The sequence below is a fragment of the Thalassophryne amazonica genome, chromosome 7 (assembly GCF_902500255.1).
Source record: "Thalassophryne amazonica chromosome 7, fThaAma1.1, whole genome shotgun sequence".
Classification (NCBI taxonomy): Eukaryota; Metazoa; Chordata; class Actinopteri; order Batrachoidiformes; family Batrachoididae; genus Thalassophryne; species Thalassophryne amazonica.
In genome coordinates, this window is record NC_047109.1 from 68,295,606 (window position 1) to 68,310,656 (window position 15,051).

Below are 15,051 nucleotides of genomic sequence, written 5' to 3' on the forward strand. Positions count from 1 at the left end.
GTGTTTCTTTCTTTACATGTAGGTTGTTGTACGTTTTTGATCTATCTCAGGATATGTGTATCATTACCAAAACACATACTTTGTAAATCTTAAGTGATGGAAGATTATAAACAATGTGAAAACAGAGATTAGAGGGTCTCAATCAGTACCAGCTCAACACTATCACGCTGCCTCTTACTGCAAAAACTGTTTGAGGTTTTCCATCCACACAGCCAAGATCAGTGATGCCGGTAACGCGTTACTCTAATCTAACCACTTTTTTTTAGTAACAAGTAATCTAATGCGTTAATCTTTCCAAATCAGTAATCAGATTAAAGTTACTTCTCCAAATCACTGTGGGTTACTATTATTTTTGCATTGTGGGTCGATAGCAGCATTAAACTTGGTCCGTGGGCAGGGGGTCGGGGTTCGACTGAACTGCCCACTTTAAGCAAGCTGTGAGCTTTTCATCCACGGTTTTCTGCAGCAGCTACGACGCGGTGACAACAGCACACCTGCACGGAGCTTTACAAAGACATTTTAATACTTTTTTTTCTCCTTTATTTAGAATTCTGAGCTGAGCCACTCCATATCTGCTCGCTAAAAACAGCTGATCCTCCACGACGCGTCAACAACTAACACTATTTTCCACTCAAATGCACCTAAACTCTCTTTCTGAGGACCACATGATGTGAAAACACAATAAAACTTTCTTACCTGTAAATCTGGTCATGTTTTCTGCATAAATAAATGTTATCCATTCTTTGTGCTCAAACGCCAAAGCAGGGGTGAATCCAGATGGAATGGGGGTGTGGGGCAGGGATGTGCCCCCCCACAACACCCCTAGATTAAAGGTCCAGTTTTGAAGCCTTTTTTTTTTACTACAACTACTTATACTACTTATAATAATAATTTTGACAAGTAAAATGTTTAGAGAGAATTTAAATGTTAGAAAGAATTTAATAGTTACATTTATAAACAATGTAGGTTAGAAATTGCAAGTTTTACTGTTACAGTCAACAGTTAAATATGAGGTCAAGAAAGAGGTCTTTATGGTACTTTTTATAAGACAGGTATTTATTTTCATTATAGTCAAGAAAGGCTGACTATAAAGTGAGTTTTGGCAAAACACGTATCACTGTCACGTTGAGGTGGCAGAGGCTTGTTGTCGGCAGCTGGGGAAAGTAACTAAAAAAGTAACTAGTAATCTAACTTAGTTACTTTTACAATTGAGTAATCAGTAATTGGATTACTTTTTCAAAGTAACTGTGGCAACACTGGCCAAGATATGATAACATGAAAAAATAAAGCAGAGATAAAAGACTTTTATTCTCTGTCTTATCACATTACACCAGATGTTTGTGGACACAGACTTTCACAATCCCAACAGTTTGTTCTTTACATATTTATCATCACAATATAATAAATCAGTCACCAGTGAACGTCTTTGTTTTCTTCAACTTGTATTGACGAAGCAATAAAAAATATGGATCAAAGATACTGAATAGAGCAGTTAATAAAAATATTGTTAATTTCAAACTGTGTGTCCACACATTTTGAGCTGCATTGGCGCATGCATGTTTTAACCATTCCAGAACTGCTGGGGACGCTATACCGTATTTGTGCTGAGCTGCTTCCATCGATTAAACATTTCTAGCATTAGCTGCACTTGTAAACCTTTTAACACTCTGGGAATGCGCATGTGCAACCAGGTTGGTTCAAAGGTCGAGGTGTAGAAACGTAAACAGACACTCGGTTGGTCAGTGATGGCGTCAGTCAAACAACTGTCTAAAATCCATAATAAATATAATTTTCTAGATGCTTATAAGGAGTGAAAATGCAGCTGTTTTACCAAGCCATTGCAATATAAATATTATAAATAATTTCCTTTTGAGATTATCCCAAACGCTTTTTCCACCCCAAGAAGCGCACAAGACAAGCTACTGGAGAAACTTCTCTGCTTCCGGAGCGATTAGAGATGGTTTTATCAGGCAATCTCTGAGAGCAAATGATTAATCTGCTACAAAATAATTATTTTATATATCACAGCGTTCAGCGGAACACAGCGCGGCATCCAGTGGGTCGCGTTGGCCTGGCGCTTTGTGCGGCAGTGCACGGGTTAAATCCACCGCAGTGCCATCAAGTCATACCGCTGTTATCATCCAGCCAGCCGGACTCAAGTTTGGATATTGAGTTGGGGAATGATTTGCCATCGTCATCTTTTCAAAGGGCAGCGTAATCTGTCATCTTGCTCTGTTGTGATACAAATCAATGTGTTTTACACCACCTGTGTTCATTATACATTGATCCAAATCACATGTACATGTGCATATAAGCCTAATAAATGACACAGAACATGCAGGGATATAGGCCAGGCAGTTACTTCTTGATTATTTACTAGAGACAACATTCAGCTGCCATTCACCAACCACATCCATGATTAATTTTATTTTATTCTTCACAAATAATTTATTTCACACACTCGGAAATACGAACGTAGTGCACAAGATTTATAGAGGTCCGCAAAGTGAAACAGTGATCAGCTGATTCTATGTTTACGAATAGACACTGCCTGGGTCGCAGTGGGTCCAGTCGAGCAAAACCCGGAAGCGAGCAAGAGTGTGAAAAGGCTGATTTTAGTCTTCAAACTGGTTTTACAACAAAGCAGGCAGCATTTGAAATTCTGCAAAGTCCCTGTGCACAATCATGTACAGTAGGTGGCGGTATGCACCTAATGTCAGTTGCAATCTGCCAGTTAAATACAAGAAGAAAGATTTGAAAACGGGATTTCAAGTTGAGCCCCTTTCACACCACGCCTGTGTCGTATTGTGCGTATCTAATATGCAGGAGTAGCTGTGTATGTTGCGTCCAGAGGGGAAGCTTGGCTCGCCTCTTCTTCTGTGGTTTTAAAGCTTCACTGTCAGCAGAGTCCAGCGGGATGAATAAAATCTAGTAATGCAGGTATCTACTGATTAAAAAAAAAAAAAACCCTAAAAGGAGTTTTTGCCAGACTGGCGTAGGGTACCGTACATTTGTGAAGGCTTGGTGTAGCGTAGCGCAGTGTTACGTAGGGTAGCGTACAGCAACGGAGTGTTGCATAGACTAAACATTCGGCATAGAGCACTGGAAAATTAAACATTTAATTTTTTTGTGCCCATTTCGCAGACCCCTTTGCGCCCCTCAGCATATTGCCACGTATGTTGGGGAAGTGTCGTGACACGGACCCACAACAGGGGGCGTTAATGAAGGGACAATGGAATAGCCAAAAAGTAACAATTTAATGTTGTGAAGGTGCACACCGTAATACAGACAGATACAAATATGCGTTATATCAATCCGACAAAAAAGGTGACGTGTGGCAGGCTCGAAGATAGGAGACGTCCGGCGAGAGAAAAGCCGGAACCCACACAAGCCTCACCACCAACGGACCTGAAGAACACCGGAGCCGCCAAGCCCTGCGCCCCAGGTGGCCACTGTCTTCAGCAGTCAGACCCGGTACTGCTGGCAGAAAACAGAAACAGTTCTGGATGAGTGTGAGTTCGCACACTCAGTAATCCCAAAGGGAAAGGGTCCGATATATCTGTCTTTCAGTTTTTGTGATTCCACTTGAAGTGGGATGTCCTTCGTTGACAACCATACCTCCTGCACAGGCTGGTATGCAGGGGCCGGGGAATGCCGGCGGTCTGCATGGGCCTTGGCCCTCGTCCGGGCCTTCAACAGGGCAGAACGGGTGGTCCGCCACACCCGGCGGCACCTCCTTAGGTGGGCCTGGACCGAGGGCACACCGACCTCACCCTCCACAAGCGGGAACAATAGGGGCTGGTACCCCAAACACACCTCGAACGGGGAGAGGCCGGTGGCAGACGACACTTGGCTGTTGTGGGCGTACTCGATCCAGGCCAGATGGGTGCTCCAGGCCATCGGGTGCGCGGAGGTAACGCAACGGAGGGCCTGCTCCAACTCCTGGTTGGCCCGCTCTGCCTGTCCGTTCGTGTGGGGGTGATACCCGGACGAGAGACTCACGGTGGCCCCCAGTTCCTTGCAAAAACTCCTCCAGACCTGAGATGAGAACTGAGGGCCACGGTCTGAGACGATGTCCGCTGGTATCCCATGCAGACGCACTGTTGGAGTTATTCTGTAGATACACTGTTTTATTTTATCATGCATGTTTTGTGTTGTCTGCTCTGGTAGAATGTAGTTCTCTCTGCTCTGATAAAGTGTACTGTACTGATGTGATGGGTGAAGGTTACTTAAGATATGTGACATGAAGTGTTTCTGCAAGTTGTGGTATCTCTGTGTGCACGCTAAGCTCTTTTTCAGGATATGTGAAGATGACCCAGGCAGAATGCAGCCGTAAGCGGAGCAGTGAGATAAAGAATAGAGAATTGAATGTTCCAACCACAGTGTGATTATGATACATTAGTCCTTGTGTCAGAAGAAGTGTGATTAATCGATAGATGTCTTAAACACATCTTAATCGAGCCCAAGATTAAAAAGGTTCTGAACGTCCTGAATGTATTGTGCAATCAGCGGTTCTGCGGCAACAGCTCACACGCTATCACTCCTCCCCTTAGGAGCTGTACCGCCCATGTATGTAGGGAAGTCCTTAATAAAAACAGCGGGAGCGCAGGCCAGACTTTAGTGTAGCTTTGGTGTACAGCCTGACTGCACTCCTCGCGAGCTAAAATTGACATTCTGTCTCACTGGTGTTTCTTGACTCTGTTTGTCTTATCAAGGTTTTAAGAATGTTTGGAGGCGAAAATACTCAACACGCACGACGTGGTGGACCAGGAGGTCTGCTGTCTCCTGGGCCGTAGGGAGCTTCGGGAGGGCCACGAAGTGGGCCGCCTTGGAGAACCGGTCCACTATCGTCAAGATGGTGGTGTGGCCCTGGGACGGCGGGAGACCAGTGACAAAGTCCAGGCCGATGTGGGACCAGGGGCGATGAGGCACCGGTAGGGGTCGGAGGAGTCCTGAGGTCCTCTTGTGGTCCGCCTTGCCCCTGGCACAGGTGGTGCAGGCCTGGACGTAGTCCCAGATGTTGGCTTCCATAGACGCCCACCAGAAGCGCTGCTGGACTACTGCCATGGTCCTGCGCACTCCGGGATGACAGGAGAGCTTGGACCCATGGCAGAAGTCCAAAACCGCAGCTCTGGCCTCTGGTGGGACGTACATCTTGTTCTTCGGGCCGGTCCCCAGGCCCGGGTTCCATGTCAGGGCCTCCCGGACGGTCTTCTCCACGTCCCAGGTGAGGGTGGCCGCGACAGTGGACTCAGGGATGATGGTCTCTGGGGGGTCTGACAGCTCGGCCTTGGCTTCCTCTTCATGCACCCGGGACAGTGCATCCGACCGTTGGTTCTTGGTCCTGGGGCGGTACGTAATCTGGAAGTCAAAGCGCCCGAAGAACAGTGACCAGCGGGCTTGCCTGGGGTTCAACCGCTTGGCGGTCCGGATGTACTCCAGGTTCCGATGGTCCGTGAAAACCGTGAAGGGCACCGTCGCTCCCTCCAACAGGTGTCTCCACTCCTCAAGAGCCTCCTTCACCGCCAAGAGTTCCCGATTGCCGACGTCATAATTCCTCTCAGCCGGGGTCAACCTGCGGGAAAAATAGGCACAAGGGTGGAGGACCTTATCGGACTCCCCGCTCTGGGACAGCACGGCTCCTATCCCTGAGTCAGAGGCATCCACTTCCACTGTGAACTGGCGAGTAGGATCGGGCTGCACCAGAACTGGTGCAGTCGAGAACCGGCGTTTCAACTCCCTAAACGCGGCTTCGCACCGATCCGACCAGGTGAAGGGGACTTTAGTGGAGGTCAGGGCTGTCAGGGGGCTAACTACCTGACTGTAACCCTTAATGAACCTCCTGTAGAAATTTGCAAAGCCGAGGAACTGTTGCAGTTTCCTACGGCTTGTTGGGTAGGGCCAATCTCTCACCGCCGCAACCTTGGCCGGATCAGGGGCGACGGAGTTGGAGGAGATTATGAACCCCAGGAAGGACAAAGAAGTGCGGTGGAAGTTGCACTTCTCGCCCTTCACAAACAGCCGGTTCTCCAACAACCGCTGTAGGACCTGACGTACATGCTTAACATGAGTCTCAGAGTCCGGAGAAAAGATGAGGATGTCGTCTAGATACACGAAGACAAACCGGTGCAGGAAGTCCCGCAAGACGTCATTAACCAAAGCTTGGAACGTCGCAGGGGCGTTTGTGAGGCCGAACAGCATGACCAGGTACTCAAAGTGACCTAAGGGGGTGTTAAATGCCGTCTTCCACTCGTCTCCCTTCCGGATCCGAACCAGGTGGTATGCATTCCTAAGATCAAGTTTGGTGAATATTTGGGCTCCATGCAGGGGCGTGAACACCGAATCCAACAGAGGTAACGGGTATCGGTTGCGAACCGTGATCTCGTTCAGCCCTCTGTAATCGATGCATGGATGGAGTCCGCTGTCCTTTTTACCCACAAAAAAGAAACCAGCACCCATCGGGGAGGTGGAGTTCAAGATCAACCCGGCAGCTAACGAGTCCCGGATGTAGGTCTCCATTGATTCGCGTTCCGGACGTGAGAGGTTGTACAGCCTGCTGGACGGGTACTCAGCGCCCGGAATCAAATCGATGGCACAATCGTACGGTCAGTGCGGGGGAAGGGCGAGTGCCAGATCTTTGCTGAAGACGTCAGCAAGATTGTGGTACTCACATGGCACCGCCGTCAGATTGGGCGGGACTTTGACCTCCTCCTTAGCTATCTCACCGGGTGGAACCGAGGATCCTAAACACTCCCGGTGGCAGGTTTCGCTCCACTGCGTCACAACCCCAGACAGCCAATCAATCCGGGGATTGTGTTTCAACACCCATGGAAAACCCAAAATCACTCGGGAGGTAGAAGGTGTTACAAAAAACACTATCTCCTCCCTGTGATTCCCAGACACCACCAAGGTCACTGGCTGTGTCTGGTGTGTGATTAATGGAAGACGAGTGCCATCTAGTGCTCGTACCTTCACAGGGGAAGGCAGAGCCACCAGAGGGAGCCCTACTTCCTTTGCCCATCTGCTGTCCAGCAGATTCCCTTCTGGCCCCGTGTCTATAAGTGCTGGGGCGTGAAGGGTTAAATCCTCACAAAGGATTGTGACTGGGATTCGTGCTGATTTTCGGGGTTCCCCCGCGTGCGTGTTATGGCCCACCCTTAGCCCAGTTTCTAAGGACGGGCGTTGTAGTTTGACCGTTTGGGACAGTTCCTCTGTATGTGACCTTTAGACCCACAGAAAAAACACTCCCCGCGGGCCTGCCTCCCTTGTCTGTCCTTTGATTTCATTTTGGCCCTGCTCGTGTCCATAGCTTCGTCAGCAGGGGGAGCTGTAGCCACACGGGGCCCTCTGGCTGTGGAGCGTGGGGACGACGGCACCCTTCGGACCCGGAAGGAAGAGGGACGGCCCGTGCCCGGTCACGCCCCCCGCCTGCTCCCGACGGTGTTCCTCTAACCGGTTGTCTAAGCGTATAACCAGGTCGACAAGCCCGTCAAAATCCCGCGGTTCCTCTTTAGCCAGCAGGTGCTCCTTCAGGACCGGAGACAGCCCGTTTATGAAGGCGGCGCGGAGTGCAACGGTATTCCAGCCGGACCTCGCAGCCGCGATGCGGAAGTCGACTGCATACTCGGCTGCACTCCGGCGCCCCTGTCGCATTGACAGTAGCATGCTCAAAGCGGTCTTGCCTCTGTTGGGATGATCAAAAACCTGTTTGAACTCCCTTACAAACCCAGCGTATGACGTTAGGAGCCATGAGTTCTGCTCCCAAAGCGCCGTAGCCCAGGCGCGTGCCTCTCCTCGAAGCAAATTGATGACATAAGCCACCCGGCTAGCGTCTGACGCGTACATGACGGGACGCTGTGCAAAGACGAGCGAGCACTGCATTAGGAAGTCCGCGCACGTCTCAACACAACCTCCGTACGGCTCCGGAGGGCTTATGTATGCTTCAGGGGATGGTGGGGGGGGGTCGTTGAACGACCAGTGGAACGTTTGTGTCTGACAAAGGACCAGCAGAAGGAGGTGCTGCAGCAGCACCTTGATCGCACGCCTCCACCCTGGCGGTGAGAGCCTCCATCCTCCGATTGAGGATAACGTTCTGCTCGGTGACCAGATCCAACCGAGCAGTGAAAGCGGTCAGTATTTGCTGCAGCTCCCCTAACACGCCTCCTGCTGGCGCCTGTGCACCTTGCTCTTCCATTGGCCATTCAGGCTCGAGTTGACGCCCCTCGGGATCCATGACGCTGGCCAAGAAATCCTGTTGGGGAAGTGTCGTGACACGGACCCACAACAGGGGGCGTTAATGAAGGGACAATGGAATAGCCAAAAAGTAACAATTTAATGTTGTGAAGGTGCACAACGTAATACAGACAGATACAAATATGCGTTATATCAATCCGACAAAAAAGGTGACGTGTGGCAGGCTCGAAGATAGGAGACGTCCGGCGAGAGAAAAGCCGGAACCCACACAAGCCTCACCACCAACGGACCTGAAGAACACCAGAGCCGCCAAGCCCTGCGCCCCAGGTGGCCACTGTCTTCAGCAGTCAGACCCGGTACTGCTGGCAGAAAACAGAAACAGTTCTGGATGAGTGTGAGTTCGCACACTCAGTAATCCCACAGTCTGTGTACAGTAAGGAGGGAGAACCTCCATCTCCAGTCACACACTCGTGCAGCTCCTGTCTAACCACTTATCTGGTTGGAGTGTGAAGCGAAGCCGTCGCTGATCACACCAAACGCCAATCCCACAGATAAGGCAAACATCACAGGATAACGGCTGCAAAAGAAGTTCAGACTATTACACAATGTTTTGTTCAGCAGAGAAAATTACCTGTAAGGTAGATTTCTCGGCGAGGAGGTGGAGTTGCAGTCCGGTCTTTATAGTGGTGGTGATGGGTGACAGCTGGTGTTGATAGATGACAGCTGTCACCTCCAGCGGCTCCGACGCCCTCTCGTGCTTGGAGCCTGCACTCCAAGCAGGGCGCCATCTGGTGGTGGTGGGCCAGCAGTACCTCCTCTTCAGCGGCCCACACAACAACGTAGGGCTGTGTAACCTTGGCATAGTCGGTACACTGCATTAGGCAACTCCAAGATGGCCCAGTGTGAAAGGGGCTTTAGCCATTGCAGTACCACTGAGATTTTTGCAGCATTCCCAGCCATAGATTTTGGTTTTACATTTCCTTTCTATTGTCTGTTTCAGCTAATATTGTTTTGTATTATCCTTTTCATGCAGGCTCCAGAGCCATTTTTGAAAAGGGTGTTTCAAAGGTATCAAAACTTTCAAAAAGTGATATCAAAAGTTGCAGTTATGTCCATATTTGTTTAATCCATTTTGAAGATATAACAACAACAAATGAAATGTTTTGACACCATTCACAGCCACACTTGTGAGAATCATGTTTCTGATTGCGACCTTAACGCCCTTCATTAGCTAATGCTAACATGACAGGCTGAGCAGACACGGTTGCGACAATGATCAGTTTATATAGACAAAACAAAGTTGCTTTTCAGATTGACCTAGTGCATCAAAGTTAACCATGAAGTAATGCGTCCTTGTTTTGCACTCTTTAAACTGGTGAGTTAAAAATTGTAGCATTTTTTTATTTATTTGAGTTACTGTCTCTACCCAGTCTAGCTAGGAAGGACGATCTCACTTACACATTCTTATTTTTGCTGTCCAAGCCCGACACTATTACCAGCACAGGGAACTTGTACAATGGTGCTCTGGCAGCAAGCTGTCTTCAGAAATTCTACATTGTGTACTTGCCTTAGATGTGACCATTGGGGACACTGAGAGAAATGGCAGAAAACAAAGAAAATTAGTGAATGGGAGTCTTCGTGTTTAGTTGCATTTGGAATCTATGTTGAAAACTATGCCAGATTATATGTCTGATCATAATGATTCCAAAACAATATAGTTTGGACTATCTATGACAGAATTCCATGGAGTTATGGGATAAAAACAGCAAAAATGGTGACAAAGGTTAGTTTCAGTTTGTAAAGGGGTCAAAAGTTAAAGTTGCTCCAATTTTACCAAAATTTTCAGCATGATTGAAGCATTTTAAAATTTTGACCCCTGTGTAATTCTTTATTGACCCCTGTAGCTCATTAGAGGTCAGCTCCAGGATGGCTCCATATCTGAAAATAAACATTAGTTAATTTTGAATGTGTGGCAAATTCCATGCTTTTATCACAAAATAAACTATTGTTTTACTATGCCACCCCACTACAACATTTTTGGAATGTTTTGTATTGTTGAAAAAACATGAAATATCCTGAGGTTTATGCTGTCTACAATGGAATGGAAGTCGAACTAAATGTCTGTCTTCAATCAATATGCAGTTGTGTTCAAAGGTTTACATACTCTGGCAGAATTTTGGATTGATATATACGAGGGCTGTCAATAAAGTTACGGTCCTTTTTATTTTTTTCAAAAACTATATGGATTTCATTCATATGTTTTTACGTCAGACATGCTTGAACCCTCGTGCGCATGCGTGAGTTTTTCCACGCCTGTCGGTGACGTCATTCGCCCTGTGAGCACTCCTTGTGGGAGGAGTCGTCCAGCCCCTCGTCGGAATTCCTTTGTCTGAGAAGTTGCTGAGAGACTGGTGCGTTGTTTGATCAAAATTTTTTCTAAACCTGTGAGACACATCGAAGTGGACACGGTTCGAAAAATTAAGCTGGTTTTCAGTGAAAATTTTAACGGCTCATGAGAGATTTTGAGGTGATTTTGTCGCTTTAAGGACTTTTCACGGTGCGAGACGTCGCGCAGCGCTCTCAGGCAGCGTCATCAGCCTGTTCAAGCTGAAAACCTCCACATTTCAGGCTCTATTGATCCAGGACGTCGTGAGAGAACAGAGAAGTTTCAGAAGAAGTCGGTTTCAGCATTTTATCCGGATATTCCATTGTTAAAGGAGATTTTTTTAATGAAAGACGTGCGGACGGGTCCGCGCGTCGGGACGCAGCCGCCGCGACGCTCCGCCACAGGAAAAACACCTCTGTTGAAAGCCTTAAGGACAAGTTGGAACATGTCCTGCCTGTTAAACAATTTCCCATATACTCACTCCACTGAAAGCCATCAAAAGCCGCCTGGATTTTACAAATGGTTATCAACACGGAGGTGTTTTTCCTGTGCCGCCGCACCGCGTCGGCTGCGTCCCGACGCGCGGATCCGTCCGCACGTCTTTCATTAAAAAAATCTCCTTTAACAGTGGAATATCCGGATAAAATGCTGAAACCGACTTCTTCTGAAACTTCTCTGTTCTCTCACGACGTCCTGGATCAATAGAGCCTGAAATGTGGAGGTTTTCAGCTTGAACAGGCTGATGACGCCGCCTGAGAGCGCTGCACGACGTCTCGCACCGTGAAAAGTCCTTAAAGCGACAGAATCACCTCAAAATCTCTCATCAGCTGTTAAAATTTTCACTGAAAACCAGCTTAATTTTTCGAACCGTGTCCACTTCGATGTGTCTCACAGGTTTAGAAAAAATTTTGATCAAACAACGCGCCAGTCTCTCAGCAACTTCTCAGACAAAGGAATTCCGACGAGGGGCTGGACGACTCCTCCCACAAGGAGTGCTCACAGGCGAATGACGTCACCGACAGGCGTGGAAAAACTCACGCATGCGCACGAGGGTTCAAGCATGTCTGACGTAAAAACATATGAATGAAATCCATATAGTTTTTGAAAAAAATAAAAAGGACCGTTACTTTATTGACAGCCCTCGTATATATAGATTTTTTTTTTAACTCATGGTAGGTGGTTGTGTGAAGCCATTTGTCAAACAACTGTGTTTGTGTCAGGGACTGGGCCCGGTGAGGGCGCTAAGCCCTTGATTTTCCTCTTTTCATGGTTTCCCGTCTGCTGCAGCTTTGATTATTACTATTTATTTTCATCATGATTTATTCTGTCATGTTTTTCTTGTCACTTTGTTCTTGTTACTATTCACTAGTCATATTATTTTCATCATATGGTTATTCTCAGTTCTGTTTTTGTTACTTTCATCATGTGTTTATTCTACGTTCTAATTTTGCTCTGTCACTTTCCTTGTTACATTTATATTCAGATCATGTCTCAATTCCTTTCTATTAATCTGTGTTTTCATACTTGATCATTTAGTTATCATTTGCTCTTTTATGTTTTTCTCATTTCTGTTTGCACTTTGGTTTTGTTTTGTTTCTACTTAGAGTTTATGTCTGCCTGTTTCAGTATTAGTTCTGTCATGGTGTTTAATTTCTTATTATTCTCTGAACAGTTTTATCTAGTTTATCTCCGGTCTGCTTTTCTGTCTTGATTAAGTCTGTCTCGCCAGTTCATGTTTAGTCTAGTCTCTTGTTCATGTCTGATTCCTGTTCACGGAAATATGATTCAGTTTTGTTTTTGCCTCTTGTTCCCACTTCACATCCTGCACCTGCTTTCATGTCCTTGTCTCACATCCAGTTATTTATGTTCACTTAACATGTCTCACGCCCAGTCATTTATTTTCACTTCACATACTGCACCTGCCATGTTTTTCTTTCACTCACTCCCGCTCTTGCACCTGCTCACACATCTTTGTCTGTTTCATCACCCCACTCTGTCTTCCTGCCTTCACTATCTTGTCTCATGCCTATCTCTGTTCACTAGCCACACCCCCTTCTTGATTGTTCCTTCACGTGCACCTAGTTAACTCCTGTCTTATTTAATCTCCACCCAGCCACCACACCCTTGCTCGTTTGTTGTCTTTGTACACTCACCAGCGCTTTGTCTAGTCCTGTTTTTGCCGTGTATCCAGATCCTGCCTTGTGTTTTTTGACTGCGCCTTTTGCCTTGCCCATAATGTCTGTGTCTGCTTGTGCCTTTGAACTCTGCTTGCCCATGACTGCGTTTTTGCCTGACCCTGTTTGTGCTTCTGCCTCGCCAACTGAACACCTGTGTACCGAACCAGAGCCTGAATTAAAGACCATGAGTACTTCTACATCCAGTAGTCCGAAAGTTTGCATTTTGGGTCCTAACACTTCGGGTGCCTGGCACCCGCCGGGCGTGACAGTTTGCTCTTTTTAAATCATAATGACAACAGAAACTAAGACCTCTATCACACATAGCAATAATGTGCAGAAACCAGGCCGACATGGCAGAAATGGCCATAATCCGGATGCAGTTGGGAGGGAAAGAGGCATGTAGACTGTGGGCGGATCCCGTCCAGACTGCCTCGTCCACACCTGCACGATCGCATCTGTCAGGAAAGATGACTTTATGCTTGCTTTCAGCTTGTTTTCATCTTGGAATATAATACGTGCCATGGAATTAATATACATGCTGTTGGATTAAACTGCACAGTTTTTGGTACCTTCCAGGAGTAAGTGAGGTCATACCGGACTTTTCCATTGCAAATGGGGAGGCCCACGGAATGAACTCGGTGGTGAAGACGATGGAATATGTCTAAGAATGATTCTAACATGACAAGTATGATCAAATGAAGTATTAATGTGTTAAAATTAAGAGTTGATTAGAAAAAGTATGTTACAAATAAGTGAAATGAATGATTATATGAGTTGTTTTTCATAAAGAGTGCAGAGTCAGAGAAAAAGAGGAAGTGAAGAAGATGTTGCAAGTGGGGCAAGAAAAGCTGATGTTAAACAACTGATCAAATGATTAAAATGTTAGTAAAATATGAAATGAATAATAAGGAATGAGAATGTTTGTATATGATCATATGAATTGTTTTTATGTAAAAGAGAGTTGTAATGAAATGATTGAATATGATTGATGTGATTCTAAAGAAATGATTTAAAAGAATGAATTCTCAGAAAAGCTGAAGTGTTAACGGAAAAGAGGAACTTGAGAAATAAGTTACTGGTAGGGGCTGCAGGGATTTCCAGTAAAGCAGAAGGAGAAGGGAGGAGGTTTTGAGTCAACAGCGTCCCCATGGTAACCAAGATCATCTAAGGACGACTGGAGTCAAGAACATATATAACTTGTTGAAACACCAGAAAACGGGGTTATTCTTCCAGGGAGAGGTGCTGTTGCCACTACTCCCCTGCTACGAGGAGATCACAAGACTTGTCCATCTTGTGAGCATCAATTGGAATCGTGGAGTGAGAGGATTGGAGCCATAAAAGATCATTTGAGAGAGATTTCAACTCCCACTCAGGCCGTCCAGTCACGGAGTAGCAGAACGATGGAGAATAACCACTGGCCTTAAGTCTGAGTGGGGAATGTTCAACGATTTCTCTCTCAAGGAATATCACAGCATACCAGAATGGATTAGATCAACTTTTGGTTGATTGAAGACGGAATAAATTCTTATGTGGATTAACTTCCTGAAGGATTACAATATCACACAAGGATCATGGTCAGCTAACGACTAATAGCTGATGAAGAGGAAATCAAGTTCATCGAGCTGGGGACCCTAACCTCAAAAACCTCCTTCCCTCACTCCTAGAAAAAATTAAGAAGTCAATCCAGTCCCAGTCAAAGTAAGATCAGTCAGAATTATTGAATTAAAAACAAAAATCTCTGCCAATCATTATTCTAATTATACTTGAATTACTGTTGTGAAATTATCACTATGTAACCTATTTTGATTATGTTATCGGCACTTGCAAAACCTGCAATAAAATTCCAAGCATGCAGTTAAAGTGTTAAGGCTCGGACATTGGATTATTGATGCTTCTTAAGGTGTAAAAGTTAAGTTTATTGGGTGTACAACATCAAAAGTGCTCTAAAAGTTAGTCTGGTTTTTAATGAAAATAACACATCCTGGGGACTCGCTGTACAAGTCACTAAATTTAAAATCTAGCAACATTCCAAGAGCCCTGATCCATAAGAGGAGAGCTGCCGTTAACGGGCGTGGCCGGTTCGTATCCTGGTTCCTGAGAAGGCTATTCGACCAGGGTGCGAGATCAGCTTCAGCAGGGTGGACATCCGGATGGAGGCAGTGAGCAGCTAGACGAATCTCCTCGCCACCAGCTTGAACAGCCTTTGTGCAGCCCTGTCGGGTAATACTCGTGGAGACACGAAGGTCGGACCCCAGAGACGGAGAGCTGGTTTTTACACAAACACGTTCATCGGAG

The 15,051-nt window shown here is 46.4% G+C and overlaps 1 protein-coding gene across 1 annotated transcript in view; it reads left to right on the forward strand.

The window, feature by feature from the left end:
- Positions 1–15,051, forward strand: part of tlr18 (toll-like receptor 18) — a 61,355-nt gene that overhangs the window by 158 nt on the left and 46,146 nt on the right. The gene's annotated exons all lie outside the window — the stretch shown is intronic.